This window comes from Heloderma suspectum, chromosome 1, assembly GCF_057233095.1.
Source record: "Heloderma suspectum isolate Gila_16-S chromosome 1, 16-S_ref, whole genome shotgun sequence".
NCBI lineage: Eukaryota > Metazoa > Chordata > Lepidosauria > Squamata > Helodermatidae > Heloderma > Heloderma suspectum.
Genome location: NC_139458.1, coordinates 421,044,321 through 421,059,904, shown reverse-complemented (window position 1 = coordinate 421,059,904; position 15,584 = coordinate 421,044,321). Strand labels below are relative to the sequence as shown.

The 15,584-nt window shown below is 46.9% G+C and overlaps 1 protein-coding gene across 18 annotated transcripts in view; it reads left to right on the top strand.

Annotated features, from left to right (window-relative positions):
- Positions 1 to 15,584, top strand: part of NRXN1 (neurexin 1) — a 1,598,206-nt gene that overhangs the window by 699,584 nt on the left and 883,038 nt on the right. The gene's annotated exons all lie outside the window — the stretch shown is intronic.

The following is a 15,584-nucleotide window of genomic DNA, read 5'->3' as shown; positions in this document are numbered from 1 at the left end:
GGAGGAGCGCCCCGTCTCCCCAGCCGCGAAAAAAAAGTAAAGTAAAAAAAAAACCCAGCACATCCGTGATAGGCTACGTAACGATTTACGTAGCCTCTCACGGCTAGATTTCCAAAGTCAGCCGTGATAGGCTACGTAAATCGTCACGTAGCCTATCACGGGTGACTTTGGGGGGAAAAAAAGCGCGTACGCAAATGGCGGCGCCCATGGGGCGCCGCCATTTGCGTTCCTTAGTTTGGCACGTCTAGTCTACGTAAAGATTTACGTAGACTACGGCGAAAATAAGGGCAATGCAAATAGCGTTCCTTTATTTTCGCCGTAGTCTATGTAAATCTTTATGTTGACTAGACGTGCCAAACTAAGGAACGCAAATGGCGGCGCCCCATGGGCGCCACCATTTGTGTACGCGCTTTTTTTCCCCCCGAAGTCACCCGTGATAGGCTACATGACGATTTACGTAGCCTATCACGGCTGACTTTGGAAATCTAGCCGTGATAGGCTACGTAAATCGTTACGTAGCCTATCACGGGTGTGCTGGTGTTTTTTTCTTTACTTTACTTTTTTATTTTGCAATGGCAGCGGCGGCAGCCGGTCAGAAAACCGGCCCCCACCACCGCCCCCACCGAACCAGTGCCGAACCGCCGCCGGGACCCGCTGCCAACAGGGACATTCACACGAGGTAAGTCCCATCCTGGGGGGGGCGGGGGGCCGGCAGAGAATTTCACCACCAATTTCGGGGGGCCAAATGTGTTGGCATTCGGCCTCCCAGAGATTCGTGGAGAAATTCTCCGCCATCCCTACCTATGAGTCATCTATTCCAGCATTCTGCCAGATATTCCATGAAGTCATGGGTTTCCATACACAATATGCATAAGCATTATGACTTCCACAAGCACCAGCCCTTCTATGCTGGATGTCCTCAGCATCAGATATTCAGAGATATACTGTCTTTAAACATGGAGGCTCCATACAGCTGCCATGACACATCATCAAACATTGTTTGAGAAACAAAATCTGTCCAGTTCCCCCTGCTGCTCCCTCATAGAGGATGATGCTATTTCCCATGAATACTTCCTTCCCTATTCATCCTTCCATTTTGGCTGAAATGAAACATTAAAAATACAATAACATAAATGCCCTTCCATTCACATCCACATTTCCTCTCTGCACCCTGCTCATCCAAATGGTGCCACAGGAATAATAATGGATAGTACTTTCCTTTTATTTCAGTTGCACAGAAGGGAAAATGTTGCTCCCATCTCAGCGGGTCCTCTACTCGTGCAGGAATGCTGAGTGAACTGTGGTTTCCTCCCACCCTTTCACTTTGTTGTTGGAGAGAGTTCTGCATGTGCATTCCTATCTGTGAGACATAAAGAACTCTACCTAGCATTGGCTCCAATCCTGGGAGTATTATTTTATTTTTACGGATGATTTATGAGAATAATGTTTATAAGATCATCATAAGTTGTGTTTTAGTATTGCTGGTATTGGTTCATTTTATGTAGGTTGAGTTTGTGGGGGTTGGGGTGCCACCTGAAATTTTGGAAAGATGGAATCCAAATGTAAATAAACATTTCCTGCATTCAGTATAGTTGAATTCTAAGTGACCTCCACGTTCTCTTAGTGGAAATCTGACTTTATTAATGAAAGGGAGGAGAGAACTTTACTCTTCCTTGTAAAAGAATGCAAAGAGCACAAAATGCATAGTTAGGCAGTACCTTTATTAGACCAACCTAAATGCCACAAAAGATTGTGCAAACTTTTGAGTTCTTCTGAATTCTTCATCAATTTAGATGGTACAAGAGACAGGGAACTGGGAAAGAAACAGAAAAAATCAAAAATTAGGCCTTGTGGGCATGATGTCTGCAGTATAGACTAGGGATGGGGGAGAAATTCATTTGGTTCACATTTTAATGCAAACTTACCTAATTTTGCACTTTCAAACCAATATGTGAACTGAAATTCAATTATCCTTTGAAATTTGCACTGCTCCAAATTTTGCAATGGAGTTTTCCAATAAAACATACATACAAAACTGTGTATATTAGGGGATATGCACAAATGTGTGTGTATTCTTGAAAATTTCTTGAATAAATGTGCATATTCTAAAAAAAAATTGCAGACAAAAATGCATGTACAAATTTTCGTGCAACCATTTCAGTTTGTTTCTGGGGTTGCTTTAGGAAGCGTTAGCATCTTGTTGCACCAGCGGTGGGTCCCGCTGCCACAAGACAATCAGTGCAGGCACAGCGGTAGCATTAGATACTGCCCTCAAAGTTCAGGACGAACCAAATTTAAGATTGGAAAAATGAAAAACCACACAAACTCCAAATGGAAGAAAGCGTCCATCCCTAGTATAGACTCAGTTTCAAAATGTGACTGCAGACTAGATGCGTCACTGGTAGGTGTTGCAGGTATCAGAGAACACCTAGCATTTGTACCACCTAGCCAGGTGAAGCCAGATGGAGAATTCAAAAGCTTGCACATCTTTTATGACAGCTTAGTTGGTCCTAATAAAGGGGTGTTCTAACTGTGGGTTTTGGATTTTTTCCCCTGGATTCTGGATTTTTTATTCAAGGACTAGTGTGCCTATCTTTGTTTTTATTCATATTCATGTGTGTGTTGTATGATGTCTGTGTTGTGTGTGTGTGTGTGTGTGTATCCTTGGGGGTCAGTTATGATCCCCAATGCATTGCAGGGTTAAATAGTTAATCGTGTTAGAAACTGCAGTGTTGTGTGCTTTTTTTGCCACTGTAACCCAAGGCTGGTTATGCCAAAAGTATAAACATCAGGATAATCGCTGGATGGGCTTTATTTGTTTATGGGAGCTCTAGCAGATGGCAGGACAGATGTCATGGCAATATAATTTGGCTTTTCTCTTTGATTTTTATTGGGGCTTGCGGTACGTGATTGCCTTTTGGCAGCGCCTTTTGCAGGTGTACATTTTCAACAGGGCAACAGAAGAAGAGCAATTTGCAAGATGAAATTTATCAACAGAAATTATATGGGGGAGGCAGAGATGCCAGGATGCAGAATTTTTCAGGTTTGCCCTGTCAGTGTTTCATACATTAGATTGTCTGTGGTTAATCAGAGCTGCTTGACATTCCTGCATCTGCTTTTCCTGCTAATAACGTAAAGTCCAAATCTGTTCTTAAGCTGAGCTGTCAATTACATATCTTTTAATTAATCAATGGTTTGTCTTTGATCTAGTTAATTAATTACTTGATTGATTAATTACATTTAAATACATTTTACTGATTACCAGACCCCCCCCCCCCAAATCTGCCTTTTGGAGATCCTGAGAGGCATGAGTTAATTTACATAAGAAGCTGTCTTATATCGGAACCAATCTATTTGTCCATCTAGCCCAGTATTGCTTACTCTGACTGGCAGCAGCTTTCCAGGATCTCAGATGTAGAAAAGTCTTCCCCATCACTCTCCTGATCTTATTAACTGGAGATGGCGGGGAGTGATACAGAGATCAGTGGAGGCTGGTGACTCTTATTTTGGTGGGGCTATGATTCCATTCTGGGTTTTGGTCAGAACCAGCCAGAACTCTATAGGAGCTATCCAAAGTGCTGAGCCCTATCCCCAAAATGAGTTCAGCACCTTGGATAGCTGCTTTGAAGTTCTGACTGGTTCTGACTGAAACCCAGAATGGATTCACAGCCCCATTGAAATCAGAGCCACCAGCCTCCAATGCCAGAGACTGAACCTTTTGCATACAAACATGTAAGTTTAGACAGAAAAAAAGGCCTACAACTCCCAGCATTCTTCAGCCACCCAAGTCTCTGTCTTAAGTCCCTCCTCTGCCATGAACTCACTAGGTCATCCTAGGGAATCCACTGTTCTCCCATTCTTCATGCCTGCCTCCATATTTTTCAATAATACTGACCTGCATTGCAAGTAAGGGATGTGCCAAACAGCAAAACCTGAGTTCATCGAAGTCCTCTGAATTCCACCTCAAAGTCCGTTCTGACTCGAGTCCATATCAAATTGCGAGCTTTCTTTTTTTCATGAAAATCTGAGCATATTTTCGTGTGGATTTTTCCAAATGTACTCATCAGTTGTGCACATCTTTGAAAGGTATACCTTCTGCTTCTAATGATTAAAGCATGTTTCTGCACATTTTTCAAATGCATGCATGCTGTTGAATGCATTTTGGGGTATGTGAATGCAATGTGAACGCAAATCACATTGCAAGCTTGCGTACAGACTTTGACCGTAGATTGCATCTGAGTCTGTGTTTGGTCCGGAAAGTGTGAACTGGGGAAATCCTGATAAAAAACAAACTCATTCACCCCTAATTATAGGGCTAGCATAAACACTAGTGAAATTATGGACCTGAACACTAAACTGTTATGGTTATTAAAGGGGAAAGTTTTGCCCCTGTAATTAAGGTGAGTCACACACACACATACACAAACACACACACACACACACACACACACACACAGTGCCACCATTATAAGTCTCAAAATTCTACATCTGTTTAGCTAATAATGTGAAACTTGCTATCCATGATCTACCTGATGAGGCAAACATTTGTGCAAACTTCCAAGGTGGACTGATATAAATTTCCAGAAGTACAGCAAGTTAAAAAGTACTGAAAATTCACACATTCATCGCTTTTACTCCATGCTGCTTCCCCCCCCCCCACCCTGGCATATCATATATTTCTCTCAAATTTCGGTGAAATCTACTGATGTATGTTGTTCAGGTTTGTTGAGGAGATGTGCCTTTCATTGGTTCGGTAAAGTTCTCAGCCACGGTTCAAAAGTTATTAAGGTTTTTCGGCCCCATGAAAGACTATGGCAGCAAGTGCTGGCAAAGTTACACTGGGCATGCTTAGTTTCACTCTGAAGCTAGAATGCTGCCATTACTCCTAAGGTTTCCAGACGCATTGAATTACAAAAGGGCTTCTCTGTGTGTTGCCTATTCTTTTGGAGAGCAATCCTATGTCCCCTAGAAAGAGTCTCAGGGACATAGGATATTTCAGTTTCCTGGCTCCAAGGTCGGAAACAGGGCTTCAATGTTGGAGCCCCAAAACTGTTCTCCCCTCTCCATCAGTGCCGGCACAGAGACAACCATGCTGGCTGCCTCTCTGTGTTTGGAAAACAGAATACAGACATGGGGAAAAGGGGACATTCCCATGGGCAGGGAGGGGAGGAGACCGGGGCAGCAGCCATATGACATATCCTATGGCTGCCCCAGCCTCCTTCTTTCCCTGTCCTCGAAGTCTCCACTAGATGGGTGAAAATGCCCATCTAGCTTAAATGCAGAGTACGGATGCATTGTGCCTACCACTCTGCATTGGATACTTGTAAGCCTCCGAGTTTTGGTACCCAGGGCAGATCCAATAGGACTACACTTTTAGGATGCAATCCTATGCATGTTTAGACAGAAAAAAGTCCTACAACTCCCAGCATGCCCCAGCCAGCCCTCTTTTTTTCTGTCTAAACATGCATAGGATTGTGCCCTTAGTTATGGAATGTGACCTCACAAGGTGATATTACATGGTATTTCATGGATTGGGACCCTAGCATAGAGGGTGGAGGTAGGGAGACTTTAATCCTTTGCCTCCAGTCTGGATCAGCCCCCCTAAGCTTCCAATTTACATTTCAAGAAAGGCATCCGATTGTAATGTGAATTGCAGGCATGGGGCAAAGGCTTAAAGCCCCCTACCCACCACTCTAAGGTCCCAATTTATATGAGCTCCCATGACCTTACATTTGAGTAATACAAAAACAAACAAAAAACAACTCTAGCTGTATGTTTAAGGTAACATACAGCTTGACCCTCAGAGAATTTGGGAGCGGTGGGGATGGAATTCACAGGTGGGGGAGCCCAAGGGTCTCACATCACGTTTCTGAAAGCAGAAATGCAGCATAGAGACCCCAATCCTTGCTCTTACTTTCTGTGTGGTGGGGAAAGGAAGGCAAGGATCGTGTCTCATGCTAGGGGCATATTCACACATTACAATGCATGTACATACACACTCTACGTACACTCATTAAGATGGTTGTGAAAATCTAGCCCTCTTCAGTCATTCTCATCATGTGTGAGCACTACATGTGAGGAAGGGAAGCGCGGCTGAGCTCACCCGCTCCACCCCCTCCCTTGCTATCCTCATTGCTTTCTGCATGTGGAGGGTGGCTGTCTGCAGAGGACAGACCCCTCTGTCTGTGCAGGTTCTCCCGAGATTTCTGGATCCTGATTCTTGAAATGATTACCACTAGTTAAGTATTTATAACCACATTTATCATACAGGCAAAGTTTCAAGAAAGCAGATTTGAATACATTGGGGAGAGGGTGGGATTGCCAACATAGTAATTATACATTTTCTTAAAAAAAAAAAAAAAAAAAAACGCAGGAAAATTCAACTATGATTAAAAAAAAAAAAATCCTGCCAGTTTAAGACCCGAGTTGAGGCCATCTCATGTTGGCTCAAGCGCCACAAAACTGGGAAACCAGCAGCTAAGGCTCATGCTTTAACTAACATGCCCCATGATCAGCGATGAAGCTGTGCAGTGTCACAAATGGAGCTTGCTTACAAATCACTAGGGCTGTGCACTGCTTCAGCCCGAGGCCCAAACCTCAAGTCAAAGCGGGCTGCCTCGGGTCACTTTGAGCCCCTTCCTAGGTGAAGCAGATGGGGCACGAAGCAACCCGGAGCAGGTTGGGGGCTCCCCGAAGCACTCGTGTGCTTCAGAGCTTCGGCATCCCAGCCCAGCTGCACCAGGGCCTTACCTGAATGCCGCTGCCACCTCCGCCACTGCCTCCGTCGCTGCTACTACCATCGCCGTCCTCGCCGCCTTCTCCACTACCGTCCTTGCTGCCGCCGATTCCTGAGGCCTGGATGTGCGCATTAACTCTTCCTGCAGGGAGCCGCCATTCTTAAAATGGTAATTTCCACGAAGTTCCTGAAAGTCGCCATTTTAAGAATGGTGACTCCCTGCAACAAGAGTTGGCGCACGTGTCCAGGCCTCTGGAGTTGGCGGCAGTGGAGGCGGTGAGGACAGCGGCGGCGGCGGTGGTGGCAAGGATCGCAGCGGAGAAGGAGGCAGATGAGGAGAAGGTAGCAGAGGCGGCAGCAAGGTAAGGGGTTTGCGTGGGGGCATCGAGGGGGGGACCCAAAGCACGGTTCGACATCCGAATCCCACTTTGGGTTTGGGTCCAAGTCAGGTCAGGGGGAGAATCTGCCAGAGCCGAATTGGGCCCGCCTCCAAAGCCACGAAGCGGTCAAGTTGGATCAGGGGGTCCCTGCACAACCCTACAAATTACCCCCATGCACCCATACTATTCGTTGGTCAGCAAAGATGATCCATGCTGTCCAAGTCCCCTATTGCCTTACGAAGCATGTAGCTTATTGCTAGAAAAGGGATTCCTCTCACTGTTTCCCCCACCCATCCAGCTACTGATAGAATCAACAAACTGTACTGAGGGTTCCTGTAGCAATACAGTCAGGCTCAGATGCAATAAAGCAATTCAGGATCAGGACAGTGTGGGGCATCTTTGCTGGCCCCAGGCACTCCATCCTCGCCATCTCGATTTGGGCCTGAAAGACCAAGAGAAAATTTGAGTGCATGGATGTACGAAAGTCACTTACCTTTTCGACGGGGTGATCCATCGTGGGGAGGAGGCGCTCTGCACCTCCCTCCAAAATCCTAATCCGGCCAGTTCCGCTCCACGGAGATTCCGTAGAGCCACTGGCCAGGGCCACCCGCAGCTGGACATCCGGCTGCTGGGCAGCCTGCAGGAAAAAACAACAACAGTGTACACAAATGGTGGCGGCTGCGGCGGCCGCCATTTGCTTTCCATTTTTTTCGCTGTTTTAGCCTACGTAAATATTTACGTAAGCTATTACGGCGAAAAAAAGGGGAACACAAATAGCGTAGTGGGCGCTATTTTCGTTCCTTCCCCCCCCACCGTTTTAGCCTACATTTTACGTAAGCTATTACGGCGGGGGGGAAAAGGAACACAAATAGCGCCCACTACGCTATTTGCATTCCCCTTTTTTTTGCCGTAATAGCTTACATAAATATTTACGTAGGCTAAAACAGCAAAAAAGAGGGAACGCAAATGGCGGCTGCCATAGCCGCTGCCATTTGCGTATGCTGTTGTTGTTTTTTTAGCTTGGCGTGATAGGCTACGTAAATACTTACGTAGCCTATCACGGCCTTTGCAGGGAAGCAAATGGCGTCCCTGCGTTAGCCGTGATAGGCTACGTAATTATTTAAGTAGCCTATCACCGCTATGAGGAGGAGGTCAGCGTGGACGGCAGCAGGTAAGTACTCCGTTTCGCACGCCTTTCATGGGGGGGGGGCGGGGGCTTCGTTCCGCCATGGATTTCGGGGGGGCAAATGCACTGGCATTCAGCCTCACCGAGATCCGTGGCAGAATTCTCTGACATCCCTAGTGATATGGCATGGCAGTGGTGGCCAGCCGTATCACCAGCAAAGCGGAGCTGGCAGTCAGCTCTGCAGGATTACCACCGAGCAGAGCCGGCCCGGACAGATGCTGGATGGGAGGGACGGATCACCTCCCCCCTGCGGACCACCCACCAGACCCAGAGGTAAGGGATTCGTACATCCCTAGGTGCAAACATACTTGGAGATCTGGGCACCACACCTTAAAAAGGATACTGTTGAGCTAGAGTGGTGCAGAAAAGAGCCATCAAAATGATCAAGGGCCTGGAGCAATGCCCCTCTGATGAAAGATGACAACATTTGGGGCTTTTTCACTTAGAATATGGTAAGTAAGGGGGCACATGATAGAGGTGTATAAAAGTATGCATAGTGTAGAGAAAGTGGATAGGGAGAAAAATGTCATTTTTCTCCCTCTCCCTTAATAGTAGAATCTGAGGTCATCCCATTAAGTTGAGTGGCAGAGATTCAGGACAGATGAAAGGAGTACATCTTCACACAGCACATTGTCAAACTGTGGAATTTGCTACCACTAAATTCAGTGATGGCTGCCAACTTGGACAGCTTTAAAATGTGATTGGACACACTAATTGAGAATAAGGCTGTTGGTGACTATTAGTCATGATGGCTGTGGATGAGCTCCAGTATCAGAGTGCCTTTGAATACTGGTTGATGGGGAAAAAGAGCAGGAGGACATTGGTGCCCTCATGTCCTGCTTCTGCATTTCCCATTGGCCATTGTGCAAACAGAATGCTGGACTAGATATGGCATGATCCAGCACAGCACTTCCTGTGTTCCTAACACAGGCGTGCACAACTTATTTCCCAGCAAGCTATGTGCAGCCCATCAGCCATGTATGGCGGGGTGGGCAACGTGTGGCCTGTGGACTGCATGGGGCCCCTGTCCCACCCCCCTGTATTTTTTAATGGCATCTGGAGCAGCCATTTTGACCCTTCCTGGGCCCAGTGATCTTCAAGATTTTTATTAATGACTTGGAGGAGGAGGTGCAGGGAATGCTTATCAGATTAACAGATGACACAAAATAGGGCAGGATAGATAATATCCTGGAAGGGAGAAACAAAATTCAAAGTGATCTTGGTAGGCTGGAGTGCTAGGCAGAAAACAACAGAATGACATTTAATAGGGATAAATGCCAAGTTCTGCACCTAGGAAAAAGAAGCCAAATGCACAGTACAAGATGGGGAATACCTGGCTACAAGTGAAAAGGATCTTGGAATTGTTGTAGATCACAAGCTGAATATGAGCCAACAATGTGATCTGGCTGCAAGCTTCCAAATCACATGAAGTACTAGTTCCCCTCTACTCAGCACTGGTTAGGCCTCACCTGGAGTAGCTCTGGGCACCACACTTTAAGAGGGATGCAGCAAACTGGAGAGGGTTCAAAGGAGGGCAACAAAGATGACCAGGGGACTAGAAACAAAGCCCTGTGAGGAGTGGGCATGTTTAGCCCTGAGAAGAGAAGACTGAGGGGAGACATGATAGCACTCTTCAAGTACTTGAAAGGTTGTCACAGAGAGGAAGGCCAGGATCTCGCCTCAGTCATCCCAGAGTGCAGGACACAGAATAATGGGCTCAAGTTACAGGAAGCCAGAGTCTGGTTGAACATCAGGAAAAAAACTTCCTGACTGTTAGAGCAATACGACAATGGAACCAATTACCTGGGGAGGTGGCAGGCTCTCCCACACTGGAGGCATTCAAGACGAGGCTGGACAGCCATCTGTCAGGGATGCTCTGACATGGATTCCTGCACTGAGCAGGGGACTGGACTCGATGGCCTTGTAGGCCCCTTCCAACGCTACTCTTCTATGATGGTGTGATTCCCTTGTAAACAAGCCAATGCTGACAGGAAGGCCTGGCGTGCTATGGTCCATGGGGTCACAAAGAGTCGGACACAACTTAACGACTGAACGACAACAACAACAAGCCACTCTGGATGCCATTTAGTAATTTATTTTAGTTTTATTCTTCAGTGCTGGGGGGGGGGGTTGCAGCCCATGGGGGCAGGAATCTGTGGGGCAAAAAATCCCCCTAGACCTCCTGAAGTTGCTCAGCCCTGATGTATGGAGTCCACCAGGTGCTTGACAAAGCTACCTCTATTGCAATGTGAGACACCAAAACCAGGAGACTGTCAACCACATGGTGGGCCATCCTAGACAGCTGGTTAGCTATGTGCAGGCTTAGGACTCACAAGTTGTGCAGGTGCACATTGAAGCATAACTATATATAGGATTGTAGATGTTGCTTTGTGAAAAGTCATCCATACATTAGCAAGTCCTTTCAGTTCACCAATTTACATCATCCACTGAATGACCATTTATTCTTCCAAAAAGTTATTGCCATAATTCCCTCTGCCCCCCTCCCCCTTGCAGGCCCCTCAGAGACAATTGCCCTCTGGTGTTGTTTAATAAAGCCATTTCCTCCCTTTACTCTGTTGCATTCCCAGTGCAGAAATGATAATAAAACCATTATTCCCTGCCCTAGAGGCTGCGGCTCTGCTTAATGAGCAGCACATTATTAAGCATTTATTCCACTAGTTTGGAGCATAAACTTCTGCTCCACTGCTGCTTAGCTTTAGTCTCTTTAGAATAGTGAATGTGGATGTGGGCCGGGGGGGGGGGGTTAGAGAGAGAGAGAGAAGCTTCCAGTGTACTTTCCCTAATATGATGTCCTACACATTGTCAGCTGAAACGTAGAAGAGGGTTCCACTCCTAAACGTGGTCTAGAAATAATTGGGGGTGGGAGAGAGGGAGAGAGAGAGAGAGAGAGAAGCTTCACATGTACTTTCCCTAATATGATGTCCTACACATTGTCAGCTGAAACGTAGAAGAGGGTTCCACTCCTAAATGTGGTCTAGAAATAATTGGAAGGGGGGGGGGAGAGAGAGACACACACAGAGAGAGAGAGAGCGAGTGAGCGAGAGAGAAGCTTCTAATGTACTTTCCCTAATACGATGTCCTACACATTGTCAGCTGAAACGTAGAAGAGGGTTCCACTCCTAAAAGTGGTCTAGAAATAATTGGAAGGGGGGGGGAGAGAGAGAGACACAGAGAGAGAGAGAGAGAGAGAGAGAGAGAGAAGCTTCTAATGTACTTTCCCTAATACGATGTCCTACACATTGTCAGCTGAAACGCAGAAGAGGGTTCCACTCCTAAACGTGGTCTAGAAATAATTGGGGGTGGGAGAGAGAGAGAGAGAGAGAAGCTTCTCATGTACTTTCCCTAATATAATGTCCTACACATTGTCAGCTGAAATGTAGAAGAGGGTTCCACTCCTAAAAGTGGTCTAGAAATAATTGGAGGGGGGAGACACACACACACACCAACACACACACACAGAGAGAGAGAGAGAGAGAGAGAAGCTTCTAATGTACTTTCCCTAATACGATGTCCTACACATTGTCAGCTGAAACGTAGAAGAGGGTTCCACTCCTAAAAGTGGTCTAGAAATAATTGGGGGGGGGGAGAGAGAAGCTTCTTAATTAATTAATTAATTAATTAATCGCCCATCTGGCTGGTCACCCAGCCGCTCTGGGCGATGTACAACAATAAAAACAGTTTATTCAATAAAATTCAACATCAAAAACATCACATTTTTAAAATTACCCTAGCCCACCCCAAATGCCTGCCTGAACAACCATGTTTTTAATGAATGGCGGAAGCTCATTAAAGAGGGGGCATGGCGGAGTTCCCTAGGGAGGGAGTTCCACAGAGTGGGGGCCACCACAGAGAAGGCCCTCTCCCTTGTCCTCACCAGTCTAGCTGTCCTGGCTGATGGGACAGAGAGAAGGCCATCCGAGGCTGATCTTGTTGAGCGGCCTATCTGGTGTTGCTGGAGGTGCTCCTTGAGATAGGCTGGGCTGGAACCGTATAGGGTTTTAAAGGTCAAAACCAACATCTTGAATTTGGCCCAGAAAACAACTGGTAGCCAGTGCAGCTCCTTCAGCACTGGAGTGATGTGATCTCTCCGGCGGCTGCCTTTAATCAGGCAAGCCGCCGCGTTCTGTACCGGCTGCAGCTTCCAAACCATCTTCAAGGATAACCCCATGTAGAGCACATTACAGTCGTCTAAACGAGAGGAAACCAGGGCATGTAATACCAATGGGAGCAGATGGTCGGGAAGGTAGGGGCGCAGCCGCCATATCATATGGAGTTGGTACAGCGCTGTCCGGCTCACAGCTGACACCTGAGCCTCCGTGGACAGCTAGGAGTCTAAGATGACCCCCAAGCTGCGGACCTGGTCTTTCAAGGGTAACCGTACCCCATTCAACACCAGGTCAACATCCCCCAACCTCTTCTTGTCTCCCACCAAAAGTACCTCGGTCTTGTCAGGGTTCAGCTTCAGCTTATTCCTCCCCATCCAGCCACTCACCATCTCCAGACATTTAGACATGGACTCTATGGCCATCCTTGGTGAAGATTTGAACGAGAGGTAGAGCTGTGTGTCATCCGCATACTGATGACACTGCACCCCAAACCTCCTGATGATAGCCCCCAGCGGCTTCACATAGCTGTTAAATAGAATCAGGGAGAAGATGGAACCCTGTGGCACCCCACAAGTGAGCGCCCACAGGTCCAAAACCTCCTCTCCTAGTGCTACCCTCTGGTACCTGCCGGAGAGGAAGGACTGGAACCACAGTAATACAGTGTCTCCAATGCCCAACCCCTCCAGGCTGTCCAGGAGGATACCACGGTCAATGGTATCAAAAGCCGCTGAGAGGTTGAGAAGAACAAGGAAGGAGCATTCGCCCTTATCCAGAGCCCTCCTCTAATGTACTTTCCCTAATATGGTGTCCTACACATTGTCAGCTGAAACGTGAAAGAGGGTTCCACTCCTAAAAGTGGTCTAGAAATAATTGGGGGAGGGGGAGAAAGAGATGTGGCTGTGCCAGCAAGTACGTGTTCAGGACTGAGTTCTAGGACTGCTGCACCAGAACACCCAAAAGCCATGGTGTTGTTCTTGTTCCCGCATCAGTATCCCTCCAGGGCACTGCATCACCAGCAGCACTGGCGATCAACAATACTGCCCCACCCCAGGTATCTCGGATGTCATAGGAGCTGGAATAGTTTGGTGGCTAGAGTGCATGGCTGAGCAGGGCTTTGTACCCAGGCTTCGCTGTTCCAAGACCAACACGTTTGCTTCTGAACCGCCCTGTATCTCATGACTGGTGGTGACCCAAGGAGCTACAGCCCTCTAGACACTGAATGGCTCCCTTCAGCCTCAATGAATCTGGTTCCGCTGCCAACCTGAAACAGCAGAAATGGGACGAGGCGGATTATCGAACAACTGAAAATCTGCTGCGGGTGTAATCCTGTGCATGGCTGGCTGGGGAATGCTGGGAGTTGCAGCCGGACTTTTCCTGCCTCAACGTGCACAGTATTGCATGCTCTATGTGGCTGTGGGGCTTCATTCAGACTGCGTGCAGGTGTCACAAGTTGTGCCGGGCTGCTGTATCTCAGTCATACTGGATCAGCACAGTGAGCACATGGGGGTGGTGAGAGGTGGCAGAAAGGCAAGATAGAAGTTGCAGGATTTTGCATTCTCAAAGGCCCCAACAGGTCTGTATTTATCAGTGGCAATTCCTGCTGTTAGAAGTCCCTGTTAAATCACTGCCTCTATGTCGTCCCTGTTTTGTCTTTTGGGGATGCCTTTTTAGTGTGAGCCACTACAGTTGTCTTTCTCCTGGGTTTAGCTCCTTCCCTGGGGTCTCCTAGAAGTTTATTTGAATCTGTCCTGTCTCCAGTGGACATGCATATAAATGGATGTGCATGAACACTAAAGCATAACGCAGTCCACAGATAGGAACAGATGAATCTATTTCCCATCCATGTCAGTTTCACAGACGTTTATTCGTAAGTATATTCTGTCCTGTTTTCACATCAATCTGCTATTTTTTTTGTGGTAAAATCACAAACATTTGCATTAGTTTTGAATCGATTTTTAATTAATGCATTTCCCCCTAACATACCCACTTTTGTATACATTTTAACCTATAATATACATTTTTGTGCACATCTTGGTGTGTTGTTTGAGCTGAGAACTGTATTGCAAAGTGTGGAGAAGTGCAAAGAACATAAGATAATTGTGCTCCAATCTGCATATTAGTTCAGGAAATACAAATCAGGTCAGTTCTACTAAAGATGCAGACTGAAGAAAATCCTTAAGCATCCCTTCTCGCAGGATCCCATCACGTGCTGCAGGTGCTGAGGAATACTTTGAAACTGCGAGGGTCATGGCAAAGTGCTGGACAATTATATTTTCTCTAATAAACCTTTGACCCAAAGAACAAACCTCTGTCTTGGCTTTTAAATCAGGGGAAGATGGACATTCATTTCCTCTGATTGCAGAGGAAATGAATGCAGCATATGACAGACAGATTTGCTGATTATGTGGATTGTGTTTATACATTTGTAAACTGCTATGAGATCCTGTATGAACAGCAGGATAAAAGTATTTTTAATTAGCATGAATAGGAAAGGGAGGCCCAGACATTGGGGTTTGAATCTGAGAATAGTAGTGTTACAATATGCATCCCAGTTTTCTTCCTCGGAGGGAGCAATCCTATAGCTCCTATACAGTGGCTAGATGGCCATACGATATCTGGTTTTCCGGGAACGTACCTCGGAGCCCATGCTCCAATGTCAGTTCCTGGAAAATCAACCTTCCCCCACTTGTGCGCTGGCTCAGAGGCAGCGCAGAACAGCCACAATCAGCTCACAAGAGGAGCGTGGGGCGTCCGAAAAGGGGCGTTCCCGGAGGGCATTCCAGGGCAGGAAGGGCGAAAATGCCTGTACGACATATCCAATATGTCATACAGCAGCCCTGCTTTGCCCTCCCGCAGGTAGACAGCCGCAATCAGCTATCTAACCGAAAAAGCAGGGCAGGAGAAGTGCGGAGGGAACGATCCCCTCTGTGCTTCTCCTGTTCTGCATTGGATAGGCGGTCACCTGTCTGAAAAGGATTGCGCCCTAAGTGGTATGAATTCTTTTTTGGATTTTGTGCAGTGCTTAGCAAAGCTGAGCACAGCCTGCCAACTTCATAACGTGGCTTGCCAGGTGCTTGGCAGGCCTCCTGTCTTTGCCGTCTCAGGAAGGCAACAACAATACAGGAGGTTAATCACGCCCCTGGTGGTCCACTATC